Raw genomic sequence first — 18,766 nt, forward strand, 5'->3', positions numbered from 1 at the left:
TGAGGATCTAGTTGAAACCACGAAGTACAAAAATACTTATATTCTCTGAATTTACATGGTGAAGATCAAGTAGGATTGTACAAGTCTTCTAATGACGATAGCTTGATCGTTTCTGCCAATGATGATGGCTAATTCTATTCTCTCTACATGATAAAGCTTAGGTAAAGAGTTACAGGTCTTCTAATGACGATAGCTAACTCTATCCTGCCCGTTCTACATCTCGGTTACAAGTCATAAAGGAGCAGACAGTAGTTCGAACATACGAACATACAATCAGATGACATAGTTACATACGAACATACAATCAGATGACATAGTTACTAATCATTTAGGCCACTTGAGCTATAGGTCACGGTGTTTGTCTCAAGCAGGAAGCTTGGACTAAAGTTTATAAACAATTGAATGACTACAGGTGACGGCATGTCAACTTAGCCTACATACTTTATGGTATACGTCATCTTTAGCGTCTCTAGTCTGATCACATTCCTGCAAGCAATCTGGTTGACCTCTTTAGTTTTAGTCTTTTATATATATGGACTAACATTCCATATTTTTATTATGTAATCATTACATATATATATATTATATATATATATATATATATATATATATATATATATATATATATATATATATATATATATATATATATATATATATATATACGAGCTACGTCCTTTAATATCTAATTTGCTCTACCCTCGGATTAATATATTTTCATATATGCTCAACCGTGGGTTCGCGCCCCTGTCCAGGCAAGTCTATTATCGAGAAAAAATTCCCCTTCAGTTAAGCATATATGAAAATATATTAATTCCGAGGTAGAGCGAATTAGATATTAAAGGACATTGTAGCACGATATATGTATAATGAATCACGGAAATGTGATATGACTTTATATATATATATATATATATATATATATAATATATATATATATATATAGTAAATATATATATATATACATACTCTATAAATGAATTTAACGTTCAGTATTCTTTGAGTTTCGATTAACCGTATTCTTGCAGCAGAATTTTTATTTGTTAGTAAAAAAAAAAAGTTGGTATTTCAATAAGTAAGATATTTTCCTGAACGTGGGGTAAAATGTCTGGAATTTAGCCGCCTAAAACTGTTGGTTTTTGGAAATTGCTCATACCCTATACAAAAAAAAAAAAAAAACTCACATCAATGTATAAGCTCTAATCGCCTGTTTTTTTTAATGGTAATTGATTATTTTCTTCTTGTATTGGCATTTTTATTTCTTCTTAATTAAAGTCTACTAACGTGAATAGTAAAAAAAAATATTCAATTTGCTGCATTTCAAAAATATGGTGAAACTTAGTAAGAAAATGCAGACACTAAACAACTCGTTTCTAATACTGAGTTATAAAAATACCTTTCGCTTAATTTAGGATTCTAACCGTAATAAACAGTAGAATATATCTTCATTTGGTTGAAAATTTAACGTGCAGGATCTTTTATCACTAAAGCAGTTTGTTTAGAAATAACCAATTATTCTAAATTTCCTATATTTAAATACTTGTTAACCAAGGTCTATGTAAGAATAAAATCAACATCTGTAGTCTATTCATCTCGTTCATAGTAAAATTCAGTTACTGAATGTGTTTCTTTACAAATTTCGTAGTCAAGTCAGCTTAAACATCCGATATGCAGTTTTCTAGATTGCTTTGAGATAAAGAAATATCTTCAGTGAAAGATGAATGTGGATGCGCGGAAACAGCTTTCGTCTTATGGGTGAACGAAGGAAATAAAAAAAATGTCTTTATTTTTTAAATTTTGTTATCGGATTTGTGGTTGAGACTTAGGACCGCTACATCACTAAGTGAACACTACTGTAGGTTGGACTTTACACCAATCACTGTTATTTTCAGGGTTTAAAAGGGTTAAAGAAACTATTCAGCTTTCAGTATCATTTCCGTGATTAAACATAAGGACAGTCTCATTTTAATTCTTAATAACTTACACAAAAACTCTCTCTCTCTCTCTCTCTCTCTCTCTCTCTCTCTCTCTCTCTCTCTCTCTCTCTCTCTCTCTCGTATTTGTTAAAAAAATAAAAACTTTTATTTCCCGCAAAAAACTGTTCCTTTAGTTGGGAGTGGCTCAGAATGATCTTGTATGCAGTTATATTCATAGTTGTCATGAAAATACTGAGCCTCAAACTGAAAATCTTATCAGGAATTTTACGTAACTTGTACAAAAAGTAATGTTTTGCCATATGGGTATGTGGTTGTATTATTATGTTAATAACTAGGTTGAAGCTTACTTTTCTTAAAACTTTAACATCTCCAGTAACTTGAAATTTAAATGATGGAATGAATCAACAATACTTTGCTAATAAGGAAGTGACAATACTCCAGATCTCAGCAAAACACCGAGGTTATCCGCTGGATCTGGTTTTTTGGCTGGAAATGAATTTTGCATTCAAGCACGTCTTTGAAAGTGACTAAGTAATGTCGTGTTCTGTGTTCATAGTTGCTCTATCACCCATGTCTTTACACAAATATAAAACTAATCTTTCAGCTATCCAATCGGAAAGCTTCATGCTATTTTACTATTATAAAAATGATTCCAGCAACATTTAGACAACAGACTAAAAATTCTGCTTATTAGCGTCAACAGGCATTAAAGTTTAAAGAACATGAGATCTATGACCAAGTTAGACTTTAGATGAAGTAAATTTCAGAAAGGTAGAAGCGAGATCTTTGTTACAATCCTTATATAAAAACACACGGTAAGTTTTATTCGGAACAAGAATAAGCTAAGGCTATCTAATATATACATGTTACAGGAATAATGATGGCGTATACACACAAACGTAATATCATTAGCACTCGGTTTTGACAGGTTCTGATAGCATCGAGGTGCTGCTCAGTTGATGAATAAAAATGCTGCTAATGGTATTATCGAGTCAATTGATGTGATGTTCGTTGGGTCCCTGCTGTTGAAACGAAAAATAGTGCATATTACTGTCGCGTAAGCGGCGTTTGTGTCACGGAATGTTAACGGATTAGGAGGTACGGTGCAAGTTTAAAGTGGATATGAAGCTTTACTGCTATTTTGTTTCAGCTCAAATATAAAATCTTCCTCAAATAACAAATGAGGAAGTATACACACACACACACACACACACACACACACACACACATATATATATATAGATATATATATATATATATATATATATATATATACACACACACACATATATATATATATATATATATATATATATATATATATATATATATATATATATATATATATATATATATATATACACACACATATATATATATATATATATGTATATATATATATATATATATATATATATATATATATATATATATATATATATATATATACATATAGTGTATAGGATTCGAACCAATGTATCTAGGGGTTTGAAATGCGATGGTAGAGATATAAGCTACTCAGCCATCATGATGGCTGAGTAGCTTATAAGACGCACCTTTCCGTGAACAGTAAAGAAGAATACAATATCAGGACAGTTTGAGAACAGAACAAGATGGAACCTGAATTTTACATCAGGGAAGTTAGTTTGTAAAACTAAAAAGGAGATGGTATGGACATACAAATAATGAAAAAAGTCATCCTTCTTGGTAAAACTGAGTACAATAAAGTTCTTCGACTAGAAAAATTGCCAAACTTCTATGAGAGAGAGAGAGAGAGAGAGAGAGAGAGAGAGAGATTGGTACGGAAGGGGCGTGGGGTTGGTAAGATGTATTTTTTTGAGAGTGGCCAAGCGTAAAGGATGGAGTTGGTGAGTGGATGTAGGCTGCAGACCAGCAGAGCGTATGATTCACATGGCCGGGAAGGATAAGGGGACGCCCAAAAATGTTAGAAAACGGTTAACTATCTATTCTGTAGCGGAGCCAAGTGGAAACTGTCTGTGCTAGTATAGTACATGTGAAAAACAACGAGTCAAATTGATATTTTTATCTTATGAAAATAATTTACGAAGTTGCAAATGTTCTTTCTCGATTTATTCAACTTTCCCATTTGAGGAAACGTTATGTTCCAACTTTAAAGGATGAGCGTCCTAAAGACCTTTGCGTCGTATTTCCACTGATGCCACCCCGTTAGGATAAATGTCTAAAAAATAGAATAAATCACAAATAATGGCTAGCTGCTGCTCGAGGTAACATCGACATTCTATAAGACACAATAGCTTAACAGGCGGCAAAGTCTACAAGATTAGAGTCCCACTAATGTCAGTCAATCATTAGACCTTACAAAGTGGAGACCTAAGGTTTTAGCTTAGTCATTTTTTTTTCTGTATGATACAGTAGGTCTTCGAAGTTGGATATGAAAATGTTTGGGAATTCATCAGTAGAATACGAGTTTCATGTCAGTAGGCCTACATAGCCAAAATATCAAAGGTTCTTGTTCTTACTTATGTACAGAGCCTTATCAGAGCGATAAGTGACTAACGGATATCACAAAACTAAGGGCAGTGGAGGCAGATCAAAATAATTTACTTCGCGACAAACGGTCGTTAGTGAAAAAAAAGAAAAAAAAAAAGAATTTATAACTGCTTGCAAAGAAACTATTACATTCTTATTGAGTATTCTTCTTCAATAAGATAAAATCTAATAAAATTTACTGATGAATAACCCACTCTCACTTCGCCCCTAGTCCTTTCATCTCGTTGTACGTATGTATGTATGCATATTTGTATGTATGTATATATATATATATATATATATATATATATATATATTATATATATATATATATATATATATATATATAATATATATATATAAATATATATGTATATCGAGCTACAATGTCTTTTAATATCTAATTCGCTTTACCTCGGAATTAATATATTTTCATATATGCTTAACCGAAGGGGAATTTTTTTCTCGATAATAGATTTACCTGTACTTGGGCGCGAACGCAGGTACATTATAAATCCAGGACCGTCAGTGGAAGCGATACCACCCAACCGCGAGAGGCTTAAAGGTATATGTCGTCTCTCACCTCAAATACTTTTCTCGCGCTGAAGTATTCGTTGGTTTTTGGAGGCAACATCAACCCGCCTCGACTCCGGTAGTTAAGTAGCGCTTTTGACAACACGTAGCATTTTACATAAGTCATATCACATTACCGTGATTCATATACTATATCGAGCTACACTGTCCTTTAATATCTAATTCGCTCTACCTCGGAATTAATATATTTTCATATATGCTTAACCGAAGGGGAATTTTTTCTCGATAATAGATTTACCTGTACTTGGGCGCGAACGCAGGTACATTATAAATCCAGGACCGTCAGTGGAAGTGATACCACCCAACCGCGAGAGGCTTAAAGGTATATGTCGTCTCTCACCTCAAATACTTTCTCGCGCTGAAGTATATTAATTCCGAGGTAGAGCGAATTAGATATTAAAGGACATTGTAGCTCGATATATGTATATGAATCACGGTAATGTGATATGACTTATGTAAAATGCTACGTGTTGTCAAAAGCGCTACTTAACTACCGGAGTCGAGGCGGGTTGATGTTGTCTCCAAAACCAACGAATACTTCAGCGCTGAGAGAAATATTTGAGGTGAGAGACGACATATACCTTTAAGCCTCTCGCTGGTTGTTGGTATCGCTTCCACTGACGGTCCTGGATTTATAATGTACCTGCGTTCGCGCCCAAGTACAGGTAAATCTATTATCGAGAAAAAAATTCCCCTTCGTTAAGCATATATGAAAATATATTAATTCCGAGTAGAGCGAATTAGATATTAAAGGACATTGTAGCTCGATATATGTATATGAATCACGGTAATGTGATATGACTTATGTAAAATGCTACGTGTTGTTCAAAAAAGCGCTACTTAACTACCGGAGTCGAGGCGGGTTGATGTTGTCTCCAAAACCAACGAATACTTCAGCGCGAGAAAGTATTTGAGGTGAGAGAACGACATATACCTTTAAGCCTCCTCGTGGTTGGGTGGTATCGCTTCCACTGACGGTCCTGGATTTATAATGTACCTGCGTTCTAGCAGGCCCAAGTACAGGTAAATCTATTATCGAGAAAAAATTCCCCTTCGGTTAAGCATATATGAAAATATATTAATTCCGAGTAGAAGCGAATTAGATATTAAAGGACATTGTAGCTCGATATATGTATAATGAAATCACGGTAATGTGATATGACTTATGTTAAAATGCTACGTGTTGTCCAAAGGCGCTACTTAACTACCGGAGTCGAGGCGGGTTGATGTTGTCTCCAAAACACCAACGAATACTTCAGCGCGAGAAAGTATTTGAGGTGAGAGACGACATATACCTTTAAGCCTCTCGCGGTTGGGTGGTATCGCTTCCACTGACGGTCCTGGATTTTATAATGTACCTGCGTTCGCGCCCAAGTACAGGTCATCTATTATCGAGAAAAAATTCCCCTTCGGTTAAGCATATATGAAAATATATTAATTCCGAGGTAGAGCGAATTAGATATTAAAGGACATTGTAGCTCGATATATGTATATGAATCACGGTAATGTGATATGACTTAAATATATATGTATATATATATATGAGCAAATTAGTTAGCGTCTGAAAAAGAGAGAGAAAAGAGGGGGCGGGGGGGAGACCCAATCAAAATGAATTTGCTTTACATAAGTTTTCAGGTTTACAAGGAATGACTGTGCAGTTTAATACTGATATAATTGTTAAAAGTCGATTTTCTGAGATACCGGAGAAAATAATATCTTTTCGATCCAACAGAAGTTTCACTCAAAAATTATTTTGGAATGATTTGATTGATTTGTTAGTTCTTACTGGCGCCGCAATGACGAGGTTATTGACGCTGTAAATAATTTTGGAATCGATTCCTTCAAACCCAGATTTAAGAATTTGTTTTCTTAATGATTAACATTAACAGACCATGATGGAATTCCACACACACACGCACACCCACACACACAAATATTATGTAAGTTAGATTTTTGTTTAAACACGTTTTCTTAAACGTCGTTATTCATCGCGCAAAATCTGATGTTTTGGGCCAGGCGAGGTTATTTTTGGAACAACTCAGTAGGAGACGCTAGTTTCCTTTACGCGAGTTTTTGCCGACCGACAATTGAATTTGTGCGGTTTCAGGGTCCTTGGCGCTGCGTACTTCTCTGGTGACGTCATCGAAAGCTGATTTTCGGTCATGCATAGTCTTCCCTAATTTTGATAGCTGGCTGGTAGACTTGTCTAAAGGATTACTGGACGCGCTATGGAATTTTCAGTGATGGCCGTTGAGTCAGTTACAGTCTTTTGTTAAATACAGACTCTTTTCAAACTTTGTCTCGCTGTCTCCATGTGGTCGCTATGAAATGATTTAAGTTAACTATATAGCTCTTTTACTGGCGATGAGTTTTTTCAAAAGCTTGTCCTATTTGCGTAAAAGGAGAACTATGCTTTTACCTGCCCGTACATCTGATACATTGCAATAATTTCTAGGATTGTTTCTTTATTTTTGGCATATTTTTCTTTATCAGATCTTGCTGAGGACGTGTTAGAATGTGATTTACTAGTAAGATAAATCGGTAAAACTTTTATCCCATTGTCCTTGTGTATCTAGTTCTTGTGTCTAGTTCAAGACCAGTTGTAGCAAGGCTTTTCAGGAAGTTTTATTTGAATTAAATGCATGTTTATCTTTGAAGAAGTCTTTTCCTTAAAAGGTCAATAACGGAAATTGTTTTTAGTATCTGAACTTTTAAGATTTTTTTCTCAAACTTCTGGCAGAACCACGTAAATGGGACATCTTTTATTCAATATATATAACTTTCTAATACTCTTTACATATTTCAGGGAATGATGCTACGTTAATATGAAAGGCTGGTTTAAAAAGATTAACTGTTATCGTCTCAAGAGATTCTTCAGAACTTCAATATCGAATCATTTTTTTTTCCTTCCACCCAATCGGGGGCGGTGCCCCTGATGGGGTGGAGGTGCTCCCTTGGGCTTGCATAGTAGGCGTGTTGGCCTACTGTGCTAGTCCTTGGAGTTTATTTTTCGTCACAGATGACCGTGAGTTTTGACTTTTACTAATCATTTATTTTTATTGATAATCTAGAAATATTCCATATTAGCGCCGCACTTAATATTCTGTGCACCAGCAATGGTTTGTGTAAATTCAATGGTTTGTATGACCATTGAATTTACACAAACCATTGTTTGTAAGTTTGTGCTTAAAGTAAGCACAAACGAAAGGCATAAGTAGGGTGAATATGCTGAACCCAGTTTTATATAAAACTGGTTTGAGCTCCTGTGCTAAGTTAACATGGCATTGGTAAGCCATATATTTATGGCGTATGTTTTATGGTAAATTTATTTAATAGCATAATTCACTGTGGTTTTAGTTCATTTTCACCCGAATACCGTGATTTCAAAAGCTAACTTTTGGTATAGTTTGATCGGTTTAAAATATATAACTATATTTTCAGTTTAGGTCAGTTGATCTATATAAAACTGTAGCATGATTATTTCTGGATTAGTGTTTCTGGTTTTTCAAAGCTTCCGTTTTGGCTTGTTTTTGAGTCATAAAATTTTATTTAGATCTTAAAATCCATGGCTCTCAACTTTTTAGTTATTTGGTAAATGTTTATTTTGTAAGTAGGTTTGATGTTTTATGCATTTTGTAATAAGAAAAGATTTTGCTTAGAAGAAAGCTTACCAAATGAGCTATGATATACGTTAACTTTTAATATATTTTTTTACTTTGTATAAATGGTTACTTTTCCTTTTAATTTGGTGTTACCCCAAGTTTTTTTTTGTCGCTGTTTCGTTATTTACAGGTGACCTTGTTCTGAGGGGTTTAGAATGGCTGACTCAAGGATTTGGAGTTGTGCAATTAGTTCTTGAAATACTATTTCCATCTGTTACAAAAGTGAGGCTTTCCAAATGTTAGTTTTCGAAATATGATAAAACAAGTTTTGAGAAAATCATTCTGTAACCATGAATTAATGATTAATTAAATATTCCAGCGTGGATTGTCCTGTAATTACCGATTAATTAAATATTCAAGTGTGAATAGTCCTGTAATTACCAATTAAATATTCCAGTGCGTGGATCGTCCTGTAATTACCAATGTATTGTAATCACATGACATTGAACTTAGTTTTTAAAAAAAGGGTACATGTTTTAAAATTAAAAGATGCGAGGTTCTCTGAGATTTTTATTGATTTGTCTTCCTGGTTCTCGATTTTGGTTAGTACTGTTTCAAACGGTTAATGAATATAATGGAAATTGACTGTGACTATACTATGAAATTTCAGCCTGTAGTGTTCAGTGTTTTAATGGCAGAGATGTTAAAAGCTGTTTGCATGTCGATCGTTATTAAATTACTTCATTGCAAAATCTAGTTATATGGATGTTTAAAGAAAATTTACCATGAGCAAATTAATAAAGTATTTCTGTGGAAAGATTCTAATTGTATTAGTTGAGAAGCATGGTCAGTAACTTAGCAACAGTCAATAACTTAGCAAGAAAGTAAAGGTAGTTGTAATCTTATCTCGATAAATCTTAGCAATAAAATGCCAAACCATGCCTCAAGTTTCTTTTCCTATAAGACTTTTACGCTTTTTCCCCTAAAAGACTTTTACGTGAAACAAGTCTGCATTTATACAATTCTCCCACTTTTGGTAAAAATATTTGTTATAGCTTAAGAGTAGTTGGAAGTTTGTGTGAATCTGAAAAGATTAAAGATGTGCGTTGGTTTAAGAAGACAAAATAGATCAACATAGGTAGTACCTTGTAACAATATTCCATTAATTTAAGTTTTAACTTTGAATCTATTAAAATGCTGCTTTGAATCCATTAAAAGGCTGCTTTGCAGCAAGTACAGGGGATAGATTAACAAAAGTTTTATATGAGGAGTGCTCTAGTTGGGTGTTTTAAGGGAAGTGACTCGAGGATAGATGAAAAATGAGTGCAGTTAGTGTAACCGTATAATTGCGCTGCAAACGTAATTTTGGGATGAAGGTTATACAGGAAAAAACTAATGCATTCAATGAAGCTAGTTTTAAAAATGGCCTAATTACAATGCAGCAAACAACGGGCATGTCAACTCTGCATTGATTATTGAGGAAAGGACAGTGAAACCCTGAATATAGGAGTTTTAGGAAATAAAGTATTTCTTCCAAGCGGGTGATAATGGCAGGCAAACCTATGGGAACTAGTGATTCAAGCCCCGTCCACACGGTCGAACTTTGCCCGACAGACTTTGTTCGATGTGACGTCAGAAGCGGGAAAAGTCAGAACATATCCGCAGTTTCTCGGCTTCTGACGTCACATCGAAAAGTCTGTCGGGCAAAGTTCGACCGTGTGGACGGGGCTTTACGAAATTTTGTACGAATGTGATAAGCTATTAAACCTAACAAACGAGCGGTAAGATGGCATACACCACTCTGTGTTTAAGTATTTGAATAAAAGTTACTGAAAATGTGTATGAAGCTGCTTAATGCGCTACTGTGTGTGGGGAAATATGTACGATAGCCTCCGCGCAATATAATAGCTGATCCAAACAGGCTACAGGAGTCCAGAGAGTAGTGCTTTTATAAGGAATTTATACTAGAAGACAAAATGTTTGTCTGGAATATTTTAGTTAGCATTATCAGGTTAAGATATGGCTCTAGGCTACATATCGCTCATGCACAGGGTTGTCTTAATTGATGACATGCATAAGCAATACGCAAATAATTTAGCACTAAAGAACCGGGGGATGGAGACAAAAATACAGCACGTACTACTCATTCCAGTTAAGGCTGAATTTGTTTGTTGTGAATATATCTTTACTTTTTTGTAATTCCAGAATCCTTAAAACAATATTTTTATTAGAAATGCGATGGTTTTTGAGTAAAGGTATATGTTTTCTGTCAAACGAGGGAGGCTTTCATCTACGCCTGGGTGATATTTTTAGTTAAGAGTAATAACGATTTCTGTAGATAACTAGTTCATTTTAACCGGAGTGGTCTAAGATATGATTATCGAAACGTGGCAAGTGCACGGTTGACTTGCATCAATGCTGATGTCCCAACACCACTAGAATTTTTATTTCCAAACCTTCTGAACTCTGACCCGGTTCTGCTTCTGCGGCAGTTCTCACGTTATTTCATTTTGACGCTAAACAGCCACAGGGAATGGGAGTGCGCGCTTGCGTCTGATCTGTTTCAATGCAGTAACTGCCAGTTATAGAATGTTTAAATCGGCTATATTAAGAAGGATAAGCATACAGCCTTCACACACTTAACGCAGATGTCTTTGATGCAACCTAAGAAAAGCGTTAACGTCCAGCTTAGACCGAACTGTCCTCCTCGTAATAACGGCGATGAATGATCAGTTTTCTCAGCCCATTCTTAACTCCGTAGGGGAGTAGTGCTGTCAGTGCACCTCATTCGGTGCAATGTAGGCATTACTTAAGGTTCTTTGCAGTGTCCCTTCGGCTCCTAGCTGCAATTACTTTCATTCCTTTTACTGTACCTCCGTTCACATTCTTTTTCTTCCATCTTACTGTCCACCCTCTCCTAACAATTGTTTCATATTGTAACTGCGAGTTTTCCTCCTGTTACACCTTTCAAACCTTTTATTGTCGATTTCCATTTCAGCCCTGAATGGCCTTAGTCGTCCCAGTGTATGGCATAATGCCACAAATCTTATATAAATTATATAAAATTCGCATTCATTGATTTTTAATTCTGTAGAAATTCACTAACATTTCCTTATGAGTGCATACGGGGATAAGAAGGAAAGAAAAGATTCTAAAAGATTTTGATAATAAAAAATGTAGTTGATATAGTATTATTAGCTTATTATTAACTAAATATCATAGTCTTCATGCTCATTATAGCTTTTACACTACTAACAATAGCACAAAGTTCATTAACTTTCCCGAAGACAAATGTTCAAACGCTTAAGTCGCCAACAGCAATGAAATCGTTTGTGCTGTTACCGCAACATCGTCTGATACCCGGTTAGTGAGGGGATTAGCCACATCTACTAAGCGGAGGAAACTATCTAAAATGTAGTACACTCACTTCTTTGTCATGACGAGCTACTTAAATGAAGCTTTATTGTTCCAAACATTTTGTTACGAAATGAGCTGAGGTGATTGGAGTAAAAATTGAAATGACTGATAATAATTTTGATATATTCAGCGGTCCATTTTGGAAATATACCACTTTTCATTAAAACTCCCAGATATAATACTAGAGAAACGAGCAAGTTATCTAGGTAATTTCGCAGTATGCAGTTTCAATTCCCTCTCTTCTTTCATTCTAGTTCAATCATTGTTCATGTAAACCTTTTCTGTATATGCGTGCATGTGTTCTTGTCTCTCTTGCTGTTAGGTTTCATATTATCCTCTTGAAATTTGATTCTCGTTCAGTGGTTTCAGACTGATTATTCTTATCTGGCGATATCCAAGTCACACAATAACGCTGGCTGTAGGCTTGCGCAAATGTCATTAAAACCACTAGAGAACAGAAACCCAAATGAACTTTAAATAGTAAACAACTTGACAAGGAGATGAAAAATGCTGTTGGCAGCGTCAGTATCATGGAATATCTTCCGGCGTTCATTAAGATCGTAATCAATTATAATTGGCTCATTTATCCTCCAACGCAGATGTCTTCCACCTTAGTTGCCAACCAAGAATAAAAGGTCATAGGTGAATAAAGCCGCCTAGTGATGTGAATTAAGAACCCAGCTAATTAGTTCAAATTAACGTAAAGGATATTCTGAAAGTTATGGACGAAAATGTACAGATTCAGTGTAGCAACGTTAAAACTAAACGAATACTCGAATAACGATACATTTTAAATTGAAATCATTTGGAAATATATACACATAAAAAGATAAAGCAAAGCAAATGATTCTTTCATCTTAAATGCAGCTGCGAAAGGTTACTCAGTGTAACTATCAATGAAATGTAACAGATCATTCTTAAAAAAAAATCAGATAAAAAATGACACCTTTCTTTGAAAACCCAGACACAATAAAAATGATTTCGTGAGGTAAATAAGAATTGATAACCAGCGAAATCATATCTTCGTTTCATGATAACGTTATCAAAGTCATTTTTTACTAAATATTCTGTATAAGAAGATACTGTCATACGAAAAGTCAACTTTCCGTATAAATTTTTGTTAAACTCATATTTTACCATGTGAAATGTATTCAGGAAGAGGAGAGTTTAAACTAAATGTAGTTTTAAATATGCCATGCACATCTGTTTGCGTGCAGTTGTAAGGTTATGGAGTGGCTAATTAAAAATCTATGCTTTATTTCCACAAGTTTACATTTGAAAGAATAAATGGCTGCTCTGTATCAGAAAAAAAAAAATTATGTTACTCGCTTTTTCATTTAAATATTCAGAGGCAGATTTAATTCTTTAATGTCAGTATTCCAGAAATTGTTGCTGCTCGCCACAGCTCAATTCTGTTAATGCTTTTTTTTCCTTCTCTTCTCTTTGCAGGTATGGATTAATCAGGAAGCAGCCAGGACCCAGGCCACTGACATGAGCCAAATCTGAAAGAACTCATCAAGTCGGAACAGTAAGTTTAAATTCACCCTGGTGAGGAATTTTCCTTCCTATAATTTCTGCATCATTATATTGTGCCTCAGCTGTCCAAAGATGGCAAAATTTGGGTCCGATTTGTTCATTTCGTTTTTAGACTAAATTCTCTGAGTTGAGCTTTCAATAAAGAGAGGTTGTTCATTCACAAGTTCACCACAATACCACTTCGTCTTACGTATAATCTCATCAAGACCTTGAATATTCCCGGTCTTCATATATGTGTATATATATATATATATATATATATATCATATATAGTATAATATATATATATATAAATAATATTTTATATATATATATATATAATATATATATATATATATATATACTGTATATATATATATTTATATATATATATATAAATATATATATATATCATATATATATTTGTGTGTGTGTGTGTGTGTGTGTGTGTGTGTGTGTGTGTAGTATTAGTATGACTGCGTTATTTTGATATATGAAATGGATTGTTCTTGTTTTCAAGCATACAACAGGAGATATGTCTCTCCAAGATAATCGAGCAAACCAACATTGACTTAGCTCGATGAGGCAATAGCTACAATATAGCCCTATTTAATGTAGATAACCCTAATCTTAGGCCAAGGACATGATTATGTAAACATCATACACCCAGGTTTTTTTTTCGCTGTATACAAAAGCTAAGAGTGTAAAGGTTTTTTTCTAAAACAGAATCTTGACATATTCTGTGATAAGTGAATGGTCACACCAGAACTTCAATTCCAAGATAACCTTACAGCCATTCCTTCCCCATCAGGCTCTTGGGCATGGAACCCTGGTCAAGGAATAACTTAAGCAACACTTGCTCATGGATTTCGCAACACTTGCTCATGGATTTCGACGTTTATCCGTTATGAAGAGGCCATCAATCTTAAAGGCCCCCATACACTACCGAGCATCGAATCGCGCTTCGAGTCACCTCAAGCTTGGCTCGAACTCGAAGGAGGCCACACACTAAAGAGCCTTGTTTCAGTTAAGCGCTTTTTCCGCACAGTGAAGTGTCATCCTTAGACCTAGACACAGACGATTTTTAAGCATTGCTGTTGCTCTCGAAGAGAAAACGTAAAAAGCGATCAAAGTGGAGCAATCGTGGCTTTTAAAGAGAAATGATTTCTCGCATACCAATTTGCTAGAAGAACTTAGATTGAAAGAGCCCCAAGATTGGTTCAACTATCTGAGGATGGACGAAGATACGTTCCTAGAGCTTCTTTCCATGGTAACTCCTATTATTGAGAAGAAAGATACGAAACTTCGAGAAGCAATTTCTCCCCATCAGCGTCTAGCAGCCACATTACGCTTTTTAGCAACTGGGAAATCCTATGAAGATCTAAAATTCCTTCAACGTATGTATTTTTCTCACCCAAGCACTTGGGACACATTATTCCTGAAACCTGTGATGCGATATACAGAGTGCTCAAACCCCATTACTTAAAGGTAAGACAACATTTGTTTTTCTTTGTGATATGCCAATACCAACATTTTTAGCGATACCGACAGATATCTCTATTTAGCAATGTATCGATACCGATACATTTCAAAGTTTAAAAAATTTGTGATGAAGAAGCTTTAATTAATGTTATTCAGTCATAAAAGATATGTTAATGATAGGTAATTAATGATAGGTAATCACTTTATCTTATAGGTACCTTAGCCTATAGCTACATTGATACTTGATAAGGAAAAAAAACACTGGCTATATCAGTTTTTAATGACATTTTATTTTTAGCTAACATCAAAATCCTTATATGAAAATAAAAAAATAGAAGAAATTGTATATAATTAAAAAAAATTCTGTAACAACAAAATGAAAATGAAAACTGAGGATTTCTTTCCTTCATTGATAATGCTAATTATATACTTAAAGAAAATAAAAAAAAAAAAATAAATGACAAAATAAAAATGAAAACTGAGGATTCCTAACTAATTACCTACTTAAAGAAAATTCAATAAGAAATTCATTTCTGTAACATAACAAAATAAAAATGAAAACTCCTTCATTGATAATGCTAGTTATATAATTTTCCTATCTATATGAATTCATTACCAGAGAAGTTATGGAAATATGATGCAAGTTGGGTCTCTCCTGTAGGTTGGGTCCCAGAAAGAGGATTGAGGTGTCCATTGACAACATGGGACATTTCATTAATGCATCCTTTTTTGGCCTTGTACAAAACATCATTCACCAGACGAATAACCTCCATCGAAGTGCTTTCTGGGAGTTCGTCCAATTGGATTGCCCAAGCTTTAACTTGAGCATCGAATTTACTACTTTGCTTTTTCTGGAGACGCTTGGAGAGTAACTTATAAAAATCCCTCTGTGAATTCTTGCCTCCTTTAGAAGATGTAGAAGATGATGCTTCGGAGCCTGTAGGAGAAGGAGCAGGAGTGGGAATGGTTACAGTTGTTGGTGAAGAAACAGATGTTTCATCCAACTGTGGACGAAGAAAGTAACTTGTTAAAATTTGCATTATATAATATGGTATAATATATTTATTTTAATTTTCTTTATTTCCTCTTTTTCAGTTTCCTTCGAGTGTCGCAGAATGGAAAGCAATCGCACAACAATTTGAAAACAAATGGCAATTTCCTAATTGTTGCGGGGCGCTTGACGGCAAGCACATAAGCATAACTCCTCCCCATGATTCCGGATCTTATTACTGGAACTACAAAGGATTCAATAGTGTTGTGCTGTTGGCCCTTGCAAATGCCAACTATGAGTTTATTATGTGTGATGTTGGCACTAATGGGCGAATATCAGATGGAGGTGTGCTTGAGAACACAAAATTCGGAGACCTATTTAAGCGAAGGGAAAACTGAATTTGCCAGAGCCAGCTAAACCAGAAAATAGTAGCAGAATTTTTGCCATATGTATTCATCGGAGATGAGGCTTTCGCGTTAAGGAAGCATTTTTTAAAGCCTTATTCCTCTAAAGACCTCACAAAGGAGCGCAGAATATTTAACTATAGGCTCTCTAGAGGAAGAAGAATAATCGAAAATGTATTTGGTATTATGACTTCACGTTTTAGGATTTTTTCTTCACCAATAAATCTAAAGATTGCTAATATAGAAAAAGTAGTATTAGCATGCTGCGTTCTACATAACTTTTTGAGAAGAAAATGTAGTGCATCATATTTGCCGCCGGAAAATGTAAGCAATGATATAGGCCTAGGCATTGAAAACCTAACCATTCCTGATGTAATGCTCGGAGATGTTGCTCTACAACCTTTGGAAAGGACACATACCAGAAACCCTTCGCAAGAAGCTAAAGAAGTCAGGAATCAATTTATGGCTTATTTTATGGAAGAAGGTGCCGTTCCATGGCAAGACAAGTCAGTAGGAAACTAGAGTACGAGACCAAGTTTATATAAATTCAGCGTAGTCTTAAGCCCCCCCCCCCAAAAAAAAAAAAAAAATACGTAAAAAAAAAAAAAAAATTAAACTAACAATTGGTCTCAGACTTTTCCATTGGATAGTTAGTTAATTCTAAACAAAATTAATTATTTAGTTCATGGTGCTTTAAGGTTTTGGTGAACTTTGTATGAATTAAAACAATTAATTCTGTATAAGAAGTGCATATTATTTCTTAATAATTGTATGTATAGAACTTCATATCATTGCTAGATAGTACTTAAAATATTAAGTACAAGTCACATTGTTCAAGGAGAAAGCATCCCTGAAATTGTAAAAGGATAATTAGTGTTTAATAAAAATATAAATTTCCCTTACCATCTCTCTTTCAAAGCTTTCCTCCTCTATAGTAGACCTAGAGCGTCCTGGCCTTCGGTCGGTCAGAAAGAGTAATTTTTCGTATTACCATAAGTTGGGCTTATAAATGTCATCTGTGCTGGCTCCAGATTTGTATGAGGCCTGAACCTTTTTAAATTCTTTTCTAAATGATGCACGTAGAGAATTAATCTTACGTAAACATGATTCACGATCAGCATTAGGGTCACATTCTTTCAGTTTTTCTACTAATTTGTCTTGAGCAATTTGTTTTGCGTGTTTGTTATAGTAATCTGCCGATTTAATTTTCCACAAACACGGGAAAGACTGGTATAGGTCTATAAAGTCACTTAACACTTCTCTTGAATTGGCGCTATCCATCTTCAATTTCACTCAACATACAAAAATAATGGAGCCTTCCTCGTGTACCCAACAAATTATCACTTGACTCGAAGCTCCGCCCACCAAATATCAGGAATGTCTTGATAGCGTCGAGCCAGCTGCGAGTGGCTCGTTGCACGATGCGCAAGCCCCCATACACTATGAAAACTCGACGCGTTGCACGAAGCGCGATTCGATGCTCGATAGTGTATGGGGGCCTTAACAAGTGTGTCTGGACCATATGCCTGCACTCACTCAGAATCTGTTACTGTGAATCTGCCACTAACAGTTCGGCGACTAATGTACTTCTCCAGATATGAAATATAAGGCCAACACTGACTGGAACATCTCATCATTCAATATGACATTTCTCCCGTTACTTTCTTTATGCAAAAGGTGTTCCAGAGCAAACCTCAGACGACATTCCCATGTATGTGCAAGCCATCTTTTGTACGCTGAGAGATATGGCAGTAAATCCCGGCTCCGTTGAGTCTGAATCTCGAGGTCACGGGTGGTAGTTGAACCGCAGAAGTTGGACCGATATTCTCTGCCATAATCAGGGCATCTGTCCTGGGCATGATTAGAAGTGGCTTCCCACCTCGGGGCTTTTTTTCAGCAAACCCTCTCCTTTCGTGGCCCTCCCCAGTCGATGAGTTGTACTCGGCACTGTTGTTCCACAACTCCGTGATTCTGCTTCGTGAAGCATTATTCGGCCGTAGCTGTTTTGGCCGAGTAATGCCTCACTAAATGGAAGTCTGGATGCACCGATGTATGCTGGACATTCCAACAGATCATCTCATCAAATATCTAAATATACTAGTAGAATAAAACCTTTGATAACGGTATCCATTTTCTGACAATTATTTACGATGTTGCGTTATGTTTCCTTCTAGGGATGGTGGTGTGCGTACTTCATCATTAAAGAAACAATTCGTATAGGAAATGTTTCTGATAATGATAAAAGTGCACACACTATCAACCCGCCAAGGAAAAAAAATTGAAAGGGTATGACTGTTCGATAAAATTCCCTGC

The 18,766-nt window shown here is 35.2% G+C and overlaps 1 long non-coding RNA gene across 1 annotated transcript; it reads left to right on the top strand.

Moving 5' to 3' along the window:
• The first annotated feature begins 7,225 nt into the window (after positions 1-7,225).
• LOC135200979 (uncharacterized) lies at positions 7,226-9,204 on the top strand. Its single transcript, XR_010311468.1, has 3 exons — positions 7,226-7,296; positions 7,849-8,067; positions 8,835-9,204. It is a non-coding gene; the product is annotated as an uncharacterized LOC135200979 (long non-coding RNA).
• Positions 9,205-18,766: the final 9,562 nt, after the last annotated feature.

The sequence above is a fragment of the Macrobrachium nipponense genome, chromosome 11 (assembly GCF_015104395.2).
Source record: "Macrobrachium nipponense isolate FS-2020 chromosome 11, ASM1510439v2, whole genome shotgun sequence".
In the NCBI taxonomy this organism is placed as follows: domain Eukaryota; kingdom Metazoa; phylum Arthropoda; class Malacostraca; order Decapoda; family Palaemonidae; genus Macrobrachium; species Macrobrachium nipponense.